At 37.2% G+C, this 17,782-nt stretch overlaps 1 long non-coding RNA gene across 10 annotated transcripts in view; it reads right to left on the bottom strand.

Moving 5' to 3' along the window:
• Positions 1–926: 926 nt before the first annotated feature.
• LOC144308794 (uncharacterized) overlaps positions 927–17,782 on the bottom strand; it is a 136,006-nt gene continuing 119,150 nt past the window's right edge. For all 10 annotated transcript variants that reach the window (XR_013375117.1, XR_013375116.1, XR_013375119.1 and 7 more), the window contains 2 exons: positions 5,881–5,969; positions 927–4,357 (listed from right to left, as the gene is read on the bottom strand). This is a non-coding gene — a long non-coding RNA (uncharacterized LOC144308794). The remainder of the gene's footprint in view (positions 4,358–5,880; positions 5,970–17,782) is intronic.

Here is a 17,782-nt window from a genome sequence, read left to right as displayed (position 1 = left end):
GAATGAAAAAGGTAAAGTCAAACAAATATACACCAGACTTCAAGATCACATAAAATGTAATTGCATAATGTTTAACAAAACATATATAGAGAATGAGGAAATGTCTATGCTAAGTAGCTTGACTACAGCAATCATTTCACTATGTATATGCAGATCAAGACATCATGTTGTACGCTTTATTTTTTAACTTTTATTTTATTTAAATTAAATTAATTAACATATAATGTATCATTAGTTTCAGATGTAGAGTTCAGTGATTCATCAATTGCATATAATACCCAGTGCTCATTACATCACATGCCCTCCTTAATGTCCATCAGCCAGTTACCCATCCCCCCTACCTCCCCTTTAGCTTAGCAACCCTCAGCTTCTTTCCTAGAGTTAAGAGTCTCTTATGGTTTGTCTCCCTCTCTGATGTACACTTTAATATATACAATTTTTATTAAAAATATAATTTAGGTTAGTGGTTTCCTTTAAGATGGATAGTGAATATAATGGCAGTCATTATCTTTTTATTCTTTATTATCTTATACATATATATATAGCATCTATTTTTTATATGTGTGAAATATTTCATAAAAACAGTTGTTCAAATTGTACATTATCAGTGATAAACTTGTATTTTAAAAACATTTTTAGAGGCTCTGTTTAAGAGTAATAAGTAATGCCAGTTATAGCTGGTTTACAATACTTAACTGAGGTATGGTCTAACCCTAGACCTCCTCTATTGTAAAGGTTTTCATAAATTCTATAGACATAATTTACACTTGAGCATGACATATAAGACGCAGCACATGGTTGTAGTTAACATAGACTACCAGCAAAATGCCTCAAATTTGATTCAAGTTACATAAAGGATACCCACCAATAAAATAATTGAAACTGTAAGGACATCTCAAAACTTGTAGGTGTGAGGACTTCATCTATTTTTTGGGGGGGGGGATTTTTATTTGCTTATTTAGAGAGAGAGAGTGAAAGAGAGAGCGAGCAGGGGGAGGGGTGGAGGGAGATAATCCCAAGTAGACTCTGCACTGAGAGCGGAGCCTGATGCGGGGCTCAATATCACAACTCTGAGATCATGACCTGAACTGAAGTCAAGTCGGACACTTTAACCAACTGAGTCACATAGGCTCCCCAAAGCTTTCGTCCATTTTAAATTTTAGTTGAATTATTAGTTCGTGATCATTACCGAAAGGCAAAAGTGGGGTCCTTTGAGATGTGGTTTTATGTGAAACTGCTTGACCAATGACAATCATACAAAATTCCAGAGAGTGGCATCAACTCTTTTTTACCCCACAACAGTCAAGCATAAATGCAAAGTAATGATATATATTCGGAGGAATATAGATTTATTGGGAAAGTTTTCAAATCTAACAATTTTCCCTTTAAAATCAATCTCCATGAGAATGGAAAGATGAAAGACTTTGTAATATCTTTTAGACTGAGATCTCCCAGGTCAAAAGCAATCTTTTACCTCAGACTAACAGAGTAACAAACACAGTAAATACTCATAAAATGTGAAATGGCATTAAATTGATCCAAATTAAGACCATTGTTTTTCAAGTTTCCCCATATGAGAGTCATCTTACTCTCTATCTCTATCTCTATCTCCATCTCTATCTCTACATGTACATCTATATCTATCTGTATCTATGATCTATATAAAAAATTCTCTAGGCATGGAAGCTGGAACAACAGGAGCACATAAGCAGGCTGAAATGGTTGACTCACAGGGAAATGACTAAGTCACCAAAATACCATAACGTGGGCACTTAAACTATCTAACATGAGGATACTCACTCTTGGGGGCTATAGAACCCCCATAAGTAGTTTATGAATGGGACTTAGGGAGCTGGCATATATGGCTACATCAGAAATACTTTAGGGACTACAAAAAGTTTTTCTTTTAAACCATTACTATATGACAGCCATCTAGAATTATTAAATTCAGGCTTTTGCTGAAAATAAAAAAGAGTAAAAGCCAACATGTATACATCTATAATGAACTGCTATGCAGAGCAATTATTTTTTTAAAAGATTGTATTTATTCATGAGAGACAGAGAGCGAGCGAGGCAGAGGGAGAGGCAGGCTCCCCTCAGAGCAGGGAGCTTGATGTTGGACTCGATCCCAGGACTCCAGGATCATGACCTGAGCCAAAGGCAGATGCTCAACCAACTGAGCCACCCAGGCGCCCCTGATATGTGGAGCAATTAGAAAAGGATATAATGGAATAGCTAAGAAAAAAAAAGCCTTAGAAATAATGAAGCTAAGCTGGAAGGAGTAAAGTGAAATTCTTTGAAACTTAGTGACAAAGTTGAAACTAGATAGCCTTTCCACCATGCTGTATGTAGAAATACAACACCCTTTCCAAAATTCCCAAACAGAAGCATAACTTGAAAGTCATTCTCAACAATAATCCAGAAGACTCTATTGCTTAAACAATTAATCTGGACAACAGTACTTGAAAACGGAACAAAAATTCATCAGTTTGCTAGATGTTATGCCCTTCACTGGATACTGGACCAAGTTCTAGCTATCTAAAATACAAACTACAGAATTCTGGAGCTTCGAGACCATTAGCTCCTATTACCATAATTTACCTGTGGAAGCAGAATTTTCTCATAGGAGTTCACTGACTTGTCCTAGGGTACATAATGGGTGAACACACCTGTACTAGGACCCTGGACTCCAAGTCCAGTGCTCCTCTTATGAGTTTTAACTTTCTTTGGATTCTGTAGTATAGGATCAGAACAATGTGTTCCTTAGCGAAATTTTGAAGAAGAAATAATTTGGCCTTGGTTTCTTGTCCATTTCTCAATATCTTCCTCCAGGCACTCAGCATTCCTATTCTGCTCACAAGTCAGCACTGCTGCATTTATGGGCAATGCTTTGTATTCCAGATCTTTGTCATCTCACTTCCCAGGGGTGCTGCAGTTTTTAATGTAAGAAAAACTCTAATAGTAGAATTTTAGGTCACAGGAATGTTTGGAGAGGAAGGGGACATTTGTATATGCTCAAATCACAAGCAGTTTCATATATAAATCTTCTACTTCTGTGACATACACACCTCTGGCTACATTTTTTTTTTTTTTTTTTGCAATTCCAAAGGCAAAATTCAATGGAATATTTTCCACAGATGCTAATGCAAGTCCTGAGTACAGAGTCCCAGATTGGATCACTAATGAACATTTGCAACAAGGTTATTTCAGGCAACTTAATGACCCAATGGCTCAGCAATCAAATCAATTGTTCAGCACCTGACCTTTAACTAGACAAAAATCTATATCCCTGACAAATCGGGTCTCCTGACCAAACAAAAAAGAGGGAAAAATGACTAGAGCATTAGCAAGTCTGAGATAAGAGAACAAATTACCTTATAATTTAATAAAATATATAATCACTTTTTCTTTCCTACAAATGCATCAGTACACCTACAGATTCAGCTCCAAACATAACAACCAAGCAACTACCACGGCGCAAGAAAGGCTGATTTCTTTCCTTTTTACACTAAATATAGCTTACTTAGGAACTATTGTAGAACAGCAGTTTTTCTCCATCCCAAAAATCTAAATAGAGAAACATACTTGTGTCACTAAAACATACTGCCATGAAGTATTTTCTACCACATAGGTGAACAGAACTCTTTCTGGTTGTAACAGTGCTGCCATTGAAAGGCATGTTTTTCTTTTCTTTTAAATAAGCATAGCCTTGCAGGTAATAAGGCTCAATATATTTTTATAATGTGCATAATAATGGCCTTCTCTTTAAGTTCTTTGATATGATTGGTCACTACAGGCTCTGAAACCTATAGCAATAGGTCACGGCCAGCATCCTAAGTAGCAACTGGGTCCACGTGGCCCTTAAAGTATCCATGTTTCTCTTGGCATCGCCTATACAATCATTCAAGCATTTGCCTCCAGTGGCAGCCAAATACCATGTCTTTTAAAAAGTTCTTTCTCTGGAAGTAAACCTATGCCTTCAGAATTGTTTTTCTGACTCTATGAACTGAAATCACAACTGCCTTTAGGGAAGGAAGAATGCTGCTTCAGGTTCCATTTAAGTTTTGTATGTGGAGAGAGGAAAAAAGCATTAATTCAGCTTATCTTCATTATGCATGAGGCCCAAGTCCTGTATTTATTAATTAGCATTTAAGATGTCAACAGATGTGCTCCATATATGAATGGATGGCTGTCATAGAGTTTATCTTCCTGATGCTCTCCAATTTCCAGCCACAGAAGCCTCTAGAATATTGAACAAGCTCACGGAGGGGCCGCAGTGATACACTGCTGCAGTTAGGAGCAGAACATCAAACACGGAGTTCTTTAAGTATTTGGTTGTAGGCACATATCTTCATTTCTAGTGAAGAAAGAACAGAACTTCTCAGCATCTCATTGCAACAGTTAACAACATGATTATCTAAATCATGATTTAGATATGATGCTATATTAGTTATAAATATCTCAAACTAACATGATTAAATTGAGGGAACTTTACAAATGAATGTGGTGATATTTTATTGTTTGTGGCCCAACCAATATGCCTCTTCTGACAACGATTCAATTTTCTGGTTCAAGTATAATTTTGGCTTTCTAAATAGTTGAGTACATTCGTGGTACATATTAATATATGAGAATACAATTATTATGTCATGCATTTAATGTTCAGTCAATCGGATTATCTTCTAGTTTAACCCCCTGATTATAATATCTATTGGAGAAAGGGGGGTAGCCAGGCTGGGGGGTTGGGGGTGGGTGACTAAAGGGGGTGATGAGGGGGATTGAGAGAGAGTGGAGTGGAAAGAGTTGCTGTTCAGGACTATAATTGAAAGCTAACGGGATGTTTTATTACCACCCAGATATGAGCCAATTCCACCTATAATTTCACTAGGGGAAAAAGAGTGCTTTATGTTCTATTAATTCCAAAGAATTTTTTATTGTTTATAATATTTTTATAATACACTCCGTAAAGGTAATAAATTGTGTCATTTTCCATTTGGTTTCGACACTCTATCTAATCAGCTTGCGAATAACGAGGAACATTATGAAGTAGCAATGCAATCTTGAATACACATGGAAACAGTACCACAAATCTGCCTGCCTATTACTTTCAGTGAAGGTAATAATCAAAAGTGTCTCTTATAAAAAGTACCGCATATTATAGCTTCAGAGAATTCAGATGGCATCTCAGAGAACTGCTATGCATAACTGTTCATGAAGGTCAAAATAACTAATATAGCATGGGATGTGCTGCCTAAGGGAAGGGAGATTTTTTCGATCTTGCAGAGGCCCACAAGTCCATAACCCAGCAGTATTACATGATAATAGGTCAAGCCCAAGGGAAGTTAGCTCAAAAAAGGGAGGAATTGACCTAGACAATTACAAGAAGTCACTAACACTGATCAGCTCTCTTATGTACATTATTTCAGTGGTTTCCAACTACATTAATTAGAATATTTTTCAGCTATTTTAATAGAAAAATATATATAAAATAATAATTGGTTTCTTTCACATAATGGTCCAGTGTGGTGGATCAGACTAGAACGGGTGCTCTACAACAAGCAGTGGTTCTGGATCACAGTAACATTGCTCTGACTTTCTCAGCATAGTTTTCAAACCCAGGACCTAGAATGTCTGCTCTAGTTTCAGATAAAATTTCTGCATTCCAGCCAGCAGGAAAAGGATGATAAATTAAGAGGTCATGATTTTTCTTTATCAGCATTCCCAGATGCTTACATCTCATTGGTCATAACTTGGTGACGTGGCCACTCATACTTGCATGAGAGGCCAATGTATGAAATTGTTATTCAGGCAGCTATGTGAGCAACTAAATTTGATCATATTAGAATATGAGAATAGATATCGGAAGGCAATTAGTAGTACCTGTCACAGCAACAAGTGGTCTGTGGAGCTCAAGTGATCCTAGAATTATGGCAAAGGAACCACAAGGTCGTATGTATACGAAGTATTAACTGCAAATGGAAGAAACAATATACTTAATAGATATATGCACTGTTAGATAATAAAATGCAAATGTATTTAAAAGTGTTCTTTAATTCGTGACAGTATTTTTATCGTTGCATATTCTCCCAATTAATAATACTAATGTATATCGACTTTATGTTAGGAAAAGGAAACTGAAGCTTAGAGAGGTCAAATGACCTGCCCTCAAATTAGACATCTAGCCAGTGGAGGACTTAGAACTCCTATCTAGGTTGTGTGAACCCAAAGCCGATATCTGTCCACTATGTCACACAATTCCCAGGCAAGCAATGCTGATAGTTTCTCATGAAGCTCAACAAAGATGGTGAAAAACAAACATCATGAACACTGATCAATCTTATTTGTATACCATTCTCTCTACTAGGCTAACTAAAAAGAATTTTGGGCAACATATGTCATGCTTGGTCTAAGGAAGTGGCAGGGCAGGGCAAGAGAGACCAATATGAGGGCTATGGTTAGAGCTAGAGCAAGAGTTCCAATCTTGACTATCAAGAATTCCCAGCCACAGGCTAAGTAAGATTGAGATTCACAGAGGTTTGCAAGGACCACCAGACTCAAACAAGAAGAGCTAGTGTCCCTTAATCTAAGGTCTCAGCTCATAACTTGAATGCCCAATTTTATGTTCCCTGCCCACCCTAAAGGTCAGAAAGTCAGCATATTATAATTATGCTTTGGATTCAGACACATTCAGATTTAAATCATTGAGAAGGAATTTAAATTTAAATCCATTGTACTTCAAAGCATTAATCCATACCGCTCATCAACTGAGGATAGTTGATGAGGGATGTAACAGGTTCTAAGCCATGTTTTAAGAAAAGCATATTTTTGGCAGCGTGAAAAATGAAGAATAGCTCGTCTAGAGATTGAGAATCAAATTATAGGGCTGCTGCAACAGAATTATGGCAGTGGCTGTGGAGGAGAAGGGGGGAACTGTACAGCAGTTGTTGCTGATAATGCTGCAACAGAAACAGGTAACTGAGGAGGGCAAGTTAAAGAAAGTGGTTTCTAGATTGGAAGATTAGGGAAATGGCAACAAACGAAGTAAACTTAAAAAGGAGGATGATTAAAAAAAAAGGAGGATGATGACTTTTGGTCTACATCAGTTAGATGGTCAGCAGGAGATGGAAAGGGTAGGGTAGCAAGACAATGAGTTCAGTTTTTGACATGCTGAATTTCAGGTATTGGTACTGGATATATGCATTGATTATATGTGCAGCTATTTTGCAGTTAATGGAATAGGAAATTAACACATTACTCAAAAAACTCACCTGTTTATAAAAGCAAAATATCTTCTAAAATTAACTTTATAAAAGTGGTTGTGATTGAAGAGGGTTGATAATCTTAGTCCAGCCTCTCTCAGAAGGTCACTGAAGATTTGAGGAGAGAGATGTGAAAGTGCTTTGTAAACTACAACATGGTGTACAAATAGGAGTAATTGGCATGTTTTAGGGATGTCTAATAGGTATGTGGATACTGGAGACCAGCTGCTAAAGAACAAAATCAGCTCAAATAATAGAGCTGAGAATGTTAACACAGAGGGACTGTGAGTGATGGAACACATTTTATTTTATAACCACCTTATTGGTATAACTCAGAAACAAATCAAATCAGGGCCAAGAAATATGAATTGAACTATCACTGGTTTGCAAAACTGATTTTGCCCTTAACCTTCAAAATGTAGCACACCTTCTAGAGTCACACAGGATAGAAGGCATTCCATTTTCTGTGTCTAGTAGGAAGATATTTATCTTTTGTCCCTCATTGCCTAGTGCCGCACACCACAGGAGTTACCCCATTATGATGCTCTTTCTTTTGAAACCCTGGGTAATGAGAATGAACTAGATACATCCCACAAAATGGCCATTGAAGATTTAAAAATAAGGATTGCATTGGCTCATTAAAAAAAAATCTTTGTGGAAGGATTTCCACTGAAGGAAGCATATTTAAAACTGTTATGTGAGAAAAGTAAAATGTGAAAATTTTATTATTCCATAAGTACACGTAATATAGTTCAGGAATGTTACAGAGAAAATTATTACATGAGAGGAAAGAGTTAACATGCAATTGAAAGTACTTCTCCTAGCTACATAATGAAACAGTAGAAAGTAATCATTATTTAAAAGTGCATGGCATAGACAAAATGAATAGGGTCATTTTCATAATGTCTTTGTGGGTTATGAGCCAAATCTTCCCTCAGAATATGAAAAAATGAAAATGAAAAAGTCACTCAGTTTCCTGAAGCTTCTCTCATATGTAACTGCACAATTAGCCAGGGATAATATCCAATTGTTTCTAAACTACCTGTGTCTTTGCACTCTAAAATAGAGCATTTCACCAAAACATCAGCCCCTATTGAACGAGATCATCTGTTCCAAACCTTACTTTATAGATGAAAAAACTAAGGCTCAGAGAGTGGAAGCAACTTACCCAAGGTCACACATCAGGAGTAGAGCTAGGACTAACGCCCACTGCTATTTTCAATCCGCCACACAGAGTCATATCTATAGTTTTGGTCTTACATAGTTTTTTCCTACCAAATCCTCTGAAATCTGAAGTTTCCTTAAATGTATTCTTCCACAAAAGCAGGCATAACTCAAATCTGTATATCTGTCTAGTAGATCCTCCACCTATCCAGTAAGAAGAATGGGCAAAATTGAGTTGAATTGAAATAATCAAAAGTTACGAATGGTAACTGTCAACTGAGACAGCTGTGTCATCATCTGGTGTTTTGTTCTTGGTACAATGGTGTGCAAGAAACAGAATGTCACTGCAAGTCACCCAGTGAATTTACAAATAGAATGTAGAAATTTTTTTTTTAGAGAATATGATGCTACATTTCCCATTGGTTCCATATATCTCAGGATTATTTCTCCTCTTGAAAATCTGCCTGATTGAGGATATTGTTTAAAATCACAGATCATTTTTGTGATTTATAAAATATCTAAAAAAACAAAGACAGGAAGAGAAAAATTAAAACTAGAGGGCGATTGGATTGTAATGGTCTATGTATGCTAAGAAAATAGTTTTTAAAATTAAATAGGATAATAACAGTCTTTTAAAAAAACATTCTGTAATGCGTAGTTGAGAAAATTACGTGTGAAGGTCCATAGTCATATTAATTTTAAAAGAGAAATAAATATTTCATTTTCTAGGGATCAGCTCTGCCTAACACCTTAAGAACTGATTGAAAGACTCAAAACAGAATCTACTGATCTAGGATCTCTGTCTTATAATTTCATAAATGGACACAACAGCCTAGGAAAGACATTACTATTAGACTCTGAGCTTTTGTCTAGTTACCAAAAGTGTGGGGATGCCTTTGCCTCCGTGGTGCGCTGCAGTACTTCTGGTGCAGCTGCCTGACTTAGAATGATTCCCCAAATACACATGGCTATGTGCTCAATACTGGTGATGCATCAGTCACCTCGCGCATCACATACCCGGGGTATAGTAACTGGCCTAGATCAGACCATAGTCTTCCTTAGAGTATTTCCAGTCTGAATTTGCTTGTTAGTCCTTCTTTGATAACAGGAACTATAAAATGTAAAACGTGAGAATAACCAGACATGTGGAAAGAAAAACCAACGAAAAACAGAAACTTCTGCTTCCAGTTGTTCTGAAGCCTTGCCTCTACTACGGTTTAATAAATATATCCTTTCATTAGCTTTGTAAAAGAAAAAAAAAACCTATTTTCTCCCAATACATACTTTTTCAGCCTAAATTAGAGTTCCTGTCATCTGCAAACCAAAGTCTTAATTAGTATATGTCTTTTAAGTGGAATTTTTGATAAAAGTTCTCAATGAAACCTGATCACTAGTGCAAATTGGACTTTTATAATAATTTCGAATAAAGAAGCCACATGAGTAAATGTCACATGCTTATAGGAAGTAAATCAGAATGAGATGATCTCATTTAATATTTCTTTTATATATTTTTAATTCTTCTTAAAAATTTATCTAAAGCATAAATTTTAATTCATCCATTTATTTTTTCAGGGCTCTTTGGAGAGGAAGAAGATAAAGTTCCATTTATTTGAGGGTGTAAAATATGGGAGAATTTGAGGAGAAACATTTAACAGCCCATTTCTCACTTTTTGTGCAAAACGTTATCTGAGTATAAATCTCCTGAAAGTGTCATGGCCAAATTCTTCCTAAAAGACCGAGGAAGGCATAGAAAAAAGGAAAATTAAAAATAAACAATTCTTAAAAATTCAATGTAATTCAGAATAACTATATGGTTAGTGCATCTGGATGAAGAAACCCAATTAGGGGTGTACACATGGTTCCCCCCATCCCTCCTCATAAGACAGCTTAAATTGTTTGATAGCAGAAAGGAAGTAGCTTCTAGCCTGTGTTTGGCAAACACTAACTCTGGAGGGAACACTTCTTACTTGAAGGTAAATAAAGGAAACAATTGAGACCCATAAAAAAACATTAAAGAGCAACAAAAAGAAGAAAAAAAGAACAACAAAAAGGAAATTCATAATAAAGACTCAGAAGAACATGCTTTTATTATTTTCATGAAACTGAAAATTATCTACTACAAGATCCTAAGAAACTTTTAGGAAACAGTTTGACAACTTTTATAGATGAAAAGAAAACATGGCTCCTCTTTCTCTCTCATATATACATCAACACAAATGAGTTGAAAATTAACAAAAAATATATTTGACTCACAATCATAATAAAACTGTAAAGTACCTACAAATGGAAAAGAATGTGCAGGTTATATATGCGGCGAATTATAAAACCTTTCTAAGGAAAATAAAGACATCTTGAAAAATTAGACCATGCTCCCGAATGGCAAGACTTGATACCGTAAATCTGTCTAATCCTTTTCAAATTAATTTGTATATTTAGGCAAATGGATGTTTTGAAGTTGATTTGGCATAACAAATGGCCAAGACTTATATATAATTTTCAAAGTAAAATAACAACAGTTGAGGAATTCAACTAGATATTAAAATTTATTTTTAAGAGACAATATTTTAAACCACGTGATACTGGCACAAATTGAAGAGACATGTCAACACCAGTGAACATGTTTTTGCCTTTCACATTGATGAAGGTTTTCTAAATATTTAAATGCTGATACGTGTGAGGTAAGGTGGTTGTCTTAGGCAATGTATAAAAAATGATATATTCTTTCTGGAGTTCAATTTGACAACATATATTAAAAGTCTTACAGAAGGGGACCCCGGGTGGCTCAGTGGTTTAGGGCCGCCTTCAGCCCAGGGTGTGATCCTCAAGACCCGGGATCGAGTCCCACGTGGAGCTTCCTGCATGGAGCCTGCTTCTCCCTGCGCCTGGCAGGGGGCGGGGCAGCTCCCCCAGGTGCACACACCTAAGAGCACAGCAGGCCCCTCCCCCAGAGACCAGATGGAAGGACAGGGGAAGAGCAAGTTCTTGACCCAGCAGCGCTGGAAAGCTCCAGGGGAAGTCGAGGGCTTTACAGTATATAGAACCAGAGGGTACCCCTCCTTTTTTTTCTTCGTCTTTCCAGTACAACTCATTTTTATATCAGACTGTAAGTTTCCTTTATTTTTCTATTTTTCCACCTTAACTACAATATTTTACCACCTCTTCATTTTTAAGTTTCTTCCTTTTTGACTTTCATATTCCTATAATTACAGGTCCTAGATATATTTTCCACTTCTAGATTCCCTTCAAAATATTCAACTTAATTTTGGGAGATATACAAGATAGGTTTTTTTGTTTGTTTGTTTTGTGTTGTGTTTTTTGTTTTCTCTGCCTCATTTTGTTCTACAATGGCAGAAGTTAATACCTCCTAAAACATGACCAGCATGCACCCAGAACCAAGTGGTATGCCATGCTGGTTCATTCGTGGGATTCCTCATTCCCATTCTACCCCCCTCTTTTATCTCATTTATGTTTTGGTGGTCAATGGTGGGGCCCTCTACAAGTATTTCTGGCTTATATAAATTTGGGACTGAGTGTCTTCTAATATACAGAGCTTAATCTACTCAGAACCAAGAGGATCACCCTCTAGGACCCTCAGGTAGATACATTCTCCCTCCACTACAACTTCATCACCACCACCATCTCCCAGCCCTCCTTTTTTTCTTCTCCTTTTTTCCTTTTTCTTTTTTTTCTCTTTACTTTTTCTTTTTTTCTCTTATTTTTTTCTCTTCTCTTTTTTTTTTCCTTCTTCTTTGGGATTCTAGGCCTTTTATTTTTTACTATTTTGTTTTAAAATTTGGTTTTATTTTTTTAATAATAAATTTATTTTTTATTGGTGTTCAATTTGCCAACATACAGAAAACACCCAGTGCTCATCCCGTCAAGTGCCCCCTAAGTGCCCGCCACCCAGTCACCCCCACCCTCTTCACTTTAGTAGCCCTTTTATTTTATTTCTTTCTGATCTTTGTTTTCAATTTCTGGTCTCTGACCTCAACAAAATCATCTAGGGTGAAATTTACATAGGTCGTGGTTGATATTCTTAACTCAGCCCACTCATACAACCACCCTGCACTGAGCAAATGACTAGAGGGAAGACCACACCACAAAAGAAAGAATCAGAAACAGTACTCTCTGCCACAGAGTTACAGAATTTGGATTACAGTTCGATGTCAGAAAGCCAATTCAGAAGCACAATTATAAAGCTACTGGTGGCTCTGGAAAAAAGCATACAGAATTCAAGAGACTAATGACTGCAGAAGTTAGAACGAATCAGGCTGAAACTAAAAATCAATTAAATGAGATGCAATCCAAACTGGAGGTCCTAACGACGAGGGTTAATGAGGTAGAAGAAACAGTGAGTGACATAGAAGACAAGTTGATGGCAAGGAAGGAAGCTGACAAAAAAATATAAAAACAATTAAAGGACCATGAAGGAGGGGATCCCTGGGTGGCTCAGTGGTTTAGCACATGCCTTTGGCCCAGGGCGTGATACTGGAGTCCCGGGATCGAGTCCCGCATCGGGCTCCCGGCATGGAGCCTGCTTCTCCCTCCTCCTGTGTCTCTGCCTCTCTCTCTATGTCTATCATAAATAAATAAATAAATAAATAAATAAATAAATAAATAAATCTTAAAGACCATGAAGGAAGGTTAAGGGATATAAATGACAGCCTCAGAAGGAAAACTCTATGTATAATTGGGGTTCCAGAGGGCGCCAAGAGGGACAGAGGACCAGAAAGCATATTTGAACAAATCATAGCTGAGAACTTCCCTAATTTGCGGAGGGAAACAGGCATTTAGATCCAGGAGATAGAGAGGTCCCCCCCAAATTAATAAAAACTGTTCAACACCTCAACATTTAATAATGAAACATGCAAATTCCAAAGATAAAGAGAAAATCCTTAAAGCGGCAAGAGACAAGAGATCCCTAAATTATATGGGGAGAAGATTAGATTAACAGCAGACCTCTCCACAGAGACCTGGCAGGCCAGAAAGGGCTGGCAGGATATATTCAGGGTCCTAAATGAGAAGAACATGCAGCCAAGAATACTCTATCCAGCAAGGCACTCATTTAGCATAGAAGGAGCGATAAAGAGCTTCCAAGATAGGCAGAAACTGAAAGAATATGTGACCACCAAAGCAGCTCTGCAAGAAATATTAATGGAGACTCTGTAAAAGAAAGAGGATGCCCAAAGAAACAATCCACAAAAACAGAGACTGAATAGGTATTACGATGAAACTAAATTCATATCTTTCAATAGTAACTCTGAACGTGAATGGGCTAAATGATCCCCTCAAAAGACGCAGGGTTTCAGACTGTTTTTTTTTTTTTTTTTTGACTTTTTAAAAATTATTTAATTTAGTAGTTTTCTTGGAAAAAAACAATAAGGCAAAAGAAAGAAAATATATATAGTTTTGTTTGGATGTGACTTCGTTTCACCTGAAGGACTCAAAGCTTCTCCATTAGCAGGAATCAGACTGGGGATCAGGCTGGAAATGTAGTGCAGATGGTGGAGGAAGAAAGGTGGGGTATAAAGCAGAGACGTTCTGTTTGGTTGAGGAATTCCTGCTCTGGTTAAAGCCCCCTGATTAGGTCACAGCCTTTCTGGGCCTCCTTGAAAGAAGCCCCAGCACAATCCCACACTTAAGGTGGCAATTGGGGTCTTAGAGGAAACTCCCCAGTGGATGCCCATCTCTCAAATGCACCACAGCTAGGAAGGGGGGTGGTGAGGAAGGAATAATACTAATTTATCCAGTATAAATCCAATTTCCATGCAGGGATGGCTTCCTCTGGAATGATATTTCCCCCAGGACCCACACTGGCTGAGGCTCAGCAGTTAAGGAACAGAAATGAAAAACAGTAACAAAAAGCATAAAAGGAAGGCACCTCAATTTGTGATCCTCAACCAAGGGCGGGCTGTGCAGGGTCAGATTTCTAAACAAGACACCTGAAACAGATACGGAACACACAATGAAGGAAGATTTCTTGTAGATTTTCTTGTAGAATTTCTGTCCACAAGAGACTCATTTTAGACCTAAGGACACCTCCAGCCTGAACACGAAAGGTTGGAGAACCATTTACCATTCAAATGATCCTCAAAAGAAAGCTGGGTTAGCAATCCTCATATCAGATAAATTAAAGTTTATCTCAAAGACTGTAGTAAGAGATGAAGAGGGACACTATCTCATACTTAAAGGGTCTATCCAACAAGACGACCTAATCATGAATATTTATGTCCCTAATGTGGAAGCTTCCTAGTATATCAATCAATTAATAACCAAAGTAAAGACATACTTAGATAATAATACACTAATACTGGGAAACTTCAACATGGCACTGTCTGCAAATGACAGATATTCTAAGCACAACATCTCCAAAAAAAAAAACAAGAGCTTTAATTGATACACTGGACCAGATGGATTTCACATATATATATATACAGAACATTCCATCCTTTTTATTTTTAAAGATTTTATTTATTTATTCATAGAGACACAGAAACACAGGCAGAGGGAGAAGCAGGCTCCATGCAGGGAGCCCGACGTGGGATTCGATCCCGGGTCTCCAGGATCACACCCCGGGCTGCAGACAGCACTAAACCACTGCACCACCGGGGATGCCTAGAACATTCCATCCTAAGGCAACTGAATACACATTCTTCTCAAGTGCACATGGAACTTTCTCCAGAATAGACCATATACTGGGTCACAAATGAGGTCTCAACTCATATCAAAAGACTGGGAATGTCCCCTGCATATTTTCAGACCACAATGCTTTGAAACTAGAACTCAGTCACAAGAAGAAATTTGGAAGAAACTCGAACACGTGGAGGCTAAAACGCATCCTGCTAAAAGATGAATGGGTCAGCCAGGAAATTAGAGAAGAATTAAAAAGATTCATGGAAACTAATGAGAATGAAGATACAACCACTCAAAATCTTTGGGATACAGCAAAAGCTGTCCTGAGAGGGAAATACATTGCAATACAAGCATCCCTCAAAAAATTGGAAAAACCTCAAATACAAAAGCTAACCTTGCACCTAAAGGAACTGGAGAAAAAACAGCAAATAAAACCTACACCCAGCAGAAGAAGAGAGTTAATAAAGAACTCAATGAAACAGAGACCAGAAGAACTGTAGAACAGATAAAAAAAAAAACCACCAGGAGTTGGTTCTTTGAAAGAATTAATAACATAGATAAAGCCTTATAAAAAACAAAAAGGAAAGACTCTAATAAAATCATGAATGAAAAAGGATATATCACAACCAATACCAAGGAAATGCAAACGACTTTAAAAATGTATCATGAGCAGCTATATGCCAATAAATTAGGCAATCTAGGAGAAATGGATGCATTTCTGGAAAACCACAAATTACCAAAACTGGAACAGGAAGAAATAGAAAATGTGAACAGGCCAATAACCAGGGAGGAAATTGAAGCAGTCATCAAAAACCTCCCAAGACACAAGAGTCCAGGGCCAGATGCTTCCCAGGGGAAGAATTCTATCAAATGTTTAAAGAAGAAACAATACCTATTCTTCTAAAGCTGTTCCAAAAGATAGAAAGGGATGGAATACTTCCAAACTCATTTTATGAGGCCAGCATCGCCTTAATTCCAAAACCAGATAAAGGCCCCACCATAAAGGAGAATTATAGACCAATATCTCTGATGAACACAGATGCAAAAATTCTCAACAAGATACTAACCAATAGGATCCAACAGTACATTAAGAAGATTATTCACCATGACCAGGTGGGATTTATGCCCAGGAGGCAAGGCTGGTTCAACAATCATAAAACAATCAACGTGATAGATGATATCAACAAGAGAAAAAAGAAGAACCATATGATCCTTTCAATTGATGCAGAGAAAGCATTTGACAAAATACAGCATCCATTCCTGATCAAAACTCTTCAGAGTGTAGGGATAGAGGGAACATTCTTCAGCATCTTTGAAGCCATCTACGAAAAGCCCACAGCAAATATCATTCTCAATGGGGAAACACTGGGAGCCTTTCCCCTAAGATCAGGAACAAGACAGGGATGTCCACTCTCACCACTGCTATTCAACATAGTACTAGAAGTCCTAGCCTCAGCAATCAGGCAACAAAAAGAAATAAAAGGCATTCAAATTGGCAAAGAAGAAGTCAAACTCTCCCTCTTTGCAGATGACATGATACTGTACATAGAAAACCCAAAAGCCTCTGCCCCAAGATTGCTAGAACTCATACAGCAATTTGGCAGTGTGGCAAGATACAACATCAATGCCCTGAAATCATGGCATTTCTGTACACTAACAATGAGACTGAAGAAAGAGAAATTAAGGAGTCAATCCCATTTCCAATTTCAACCAAAAGCATAAGATACCTAGGAATAAACCTCACCAAAGAGGTAAAGGATCTATACCCTAAAAACCAAAGAACACTTCTGAAAGAAATTGAGGAACACACAAAGTGATGGAAAAATATTCCAGGCTCATGGACTGGAGGAACTAATATTGTGAAAATGTCAATGCTACCCAGGGCAATTTACACATTTAATGCAATCCCTATCAAAATACCATGGACTTTATTCGGAGTTGGAACATCATCTTAAGATTTGTGTGGAATCAGAAAAGACCCCGAATAGCCAGGGGAATATGGAAAAAGAAAACCAGAGCTGGGGACATCACAATGCCGGATTTCAGGTTGTACTACAAAGCTGTGGTCATCAAGACAGTGTGGTACTGGCACAAAAACAGACACATACATCAATGGAACAAAATAGAGAACCCAGAAATGGGCCCTCAACTTTATGGTCAACTAATATTCGACATATACACATATACACATATCATATACACATATGATCAGATCTAGGATTTCTAATTCTAAGGTATGTTCTAAGAAAACTGTCAGAAATCAAACCAAAGATTTACATATAGAGATATTTATGTTAGCCTTTATCATAAAAGTGAAGCAGTAAGATAATCTAAATGATGGGGATCCCTGGGTTGCTCAGCGGTTTAGTGCCTGCCTTGGGCCCAGGGTGTGATCCTGGAGTCCCGGTATTGAGTCCCACATCAGGCTCCCTGCATGGAGTCTGCTTCTCCCTCTGCCTATGTCTCTGCCTCTTTATCTCTCTGTGTCTCTCATGAATAAATAAATCAAATATTTAAAAAGAAAAAGATAATCTAAATGTCTAAGAATAATGTCTCATTAAATAAAATATGGTTCACTCATATAATGGATTATGTAGACTCTACTAAATGTTAATTGAATATATAAATTAGTATCAATTTCACAAAAATCATGTGTTGAAATATTTAATGGAATGGGGAAATGATGAAATAATAAAATATAATTACTACTATTAGAATTATTTTTT

The sequence above is a fragment of the Canis aureus genome, chromosome X (assembly GCF_053574225.1).
Source record: "Canis aureus isolate CA01 chromosome X, VMU_Caureus_v.1.0, whole genome shotgun sequence".
In the NCBI taxonomy this organism is placed as follows: domain Eukaryota; kingdom Metazoa; phylum Chordata; class Mammalia; order Carnivora; family Canidae; genus Canis; species Canis aureus.
The sequence above is the reverse complement of the archived record's forward strand: the minus strand, read 5'-3'. Positions and strand labels throughout refer to the sequence as shown.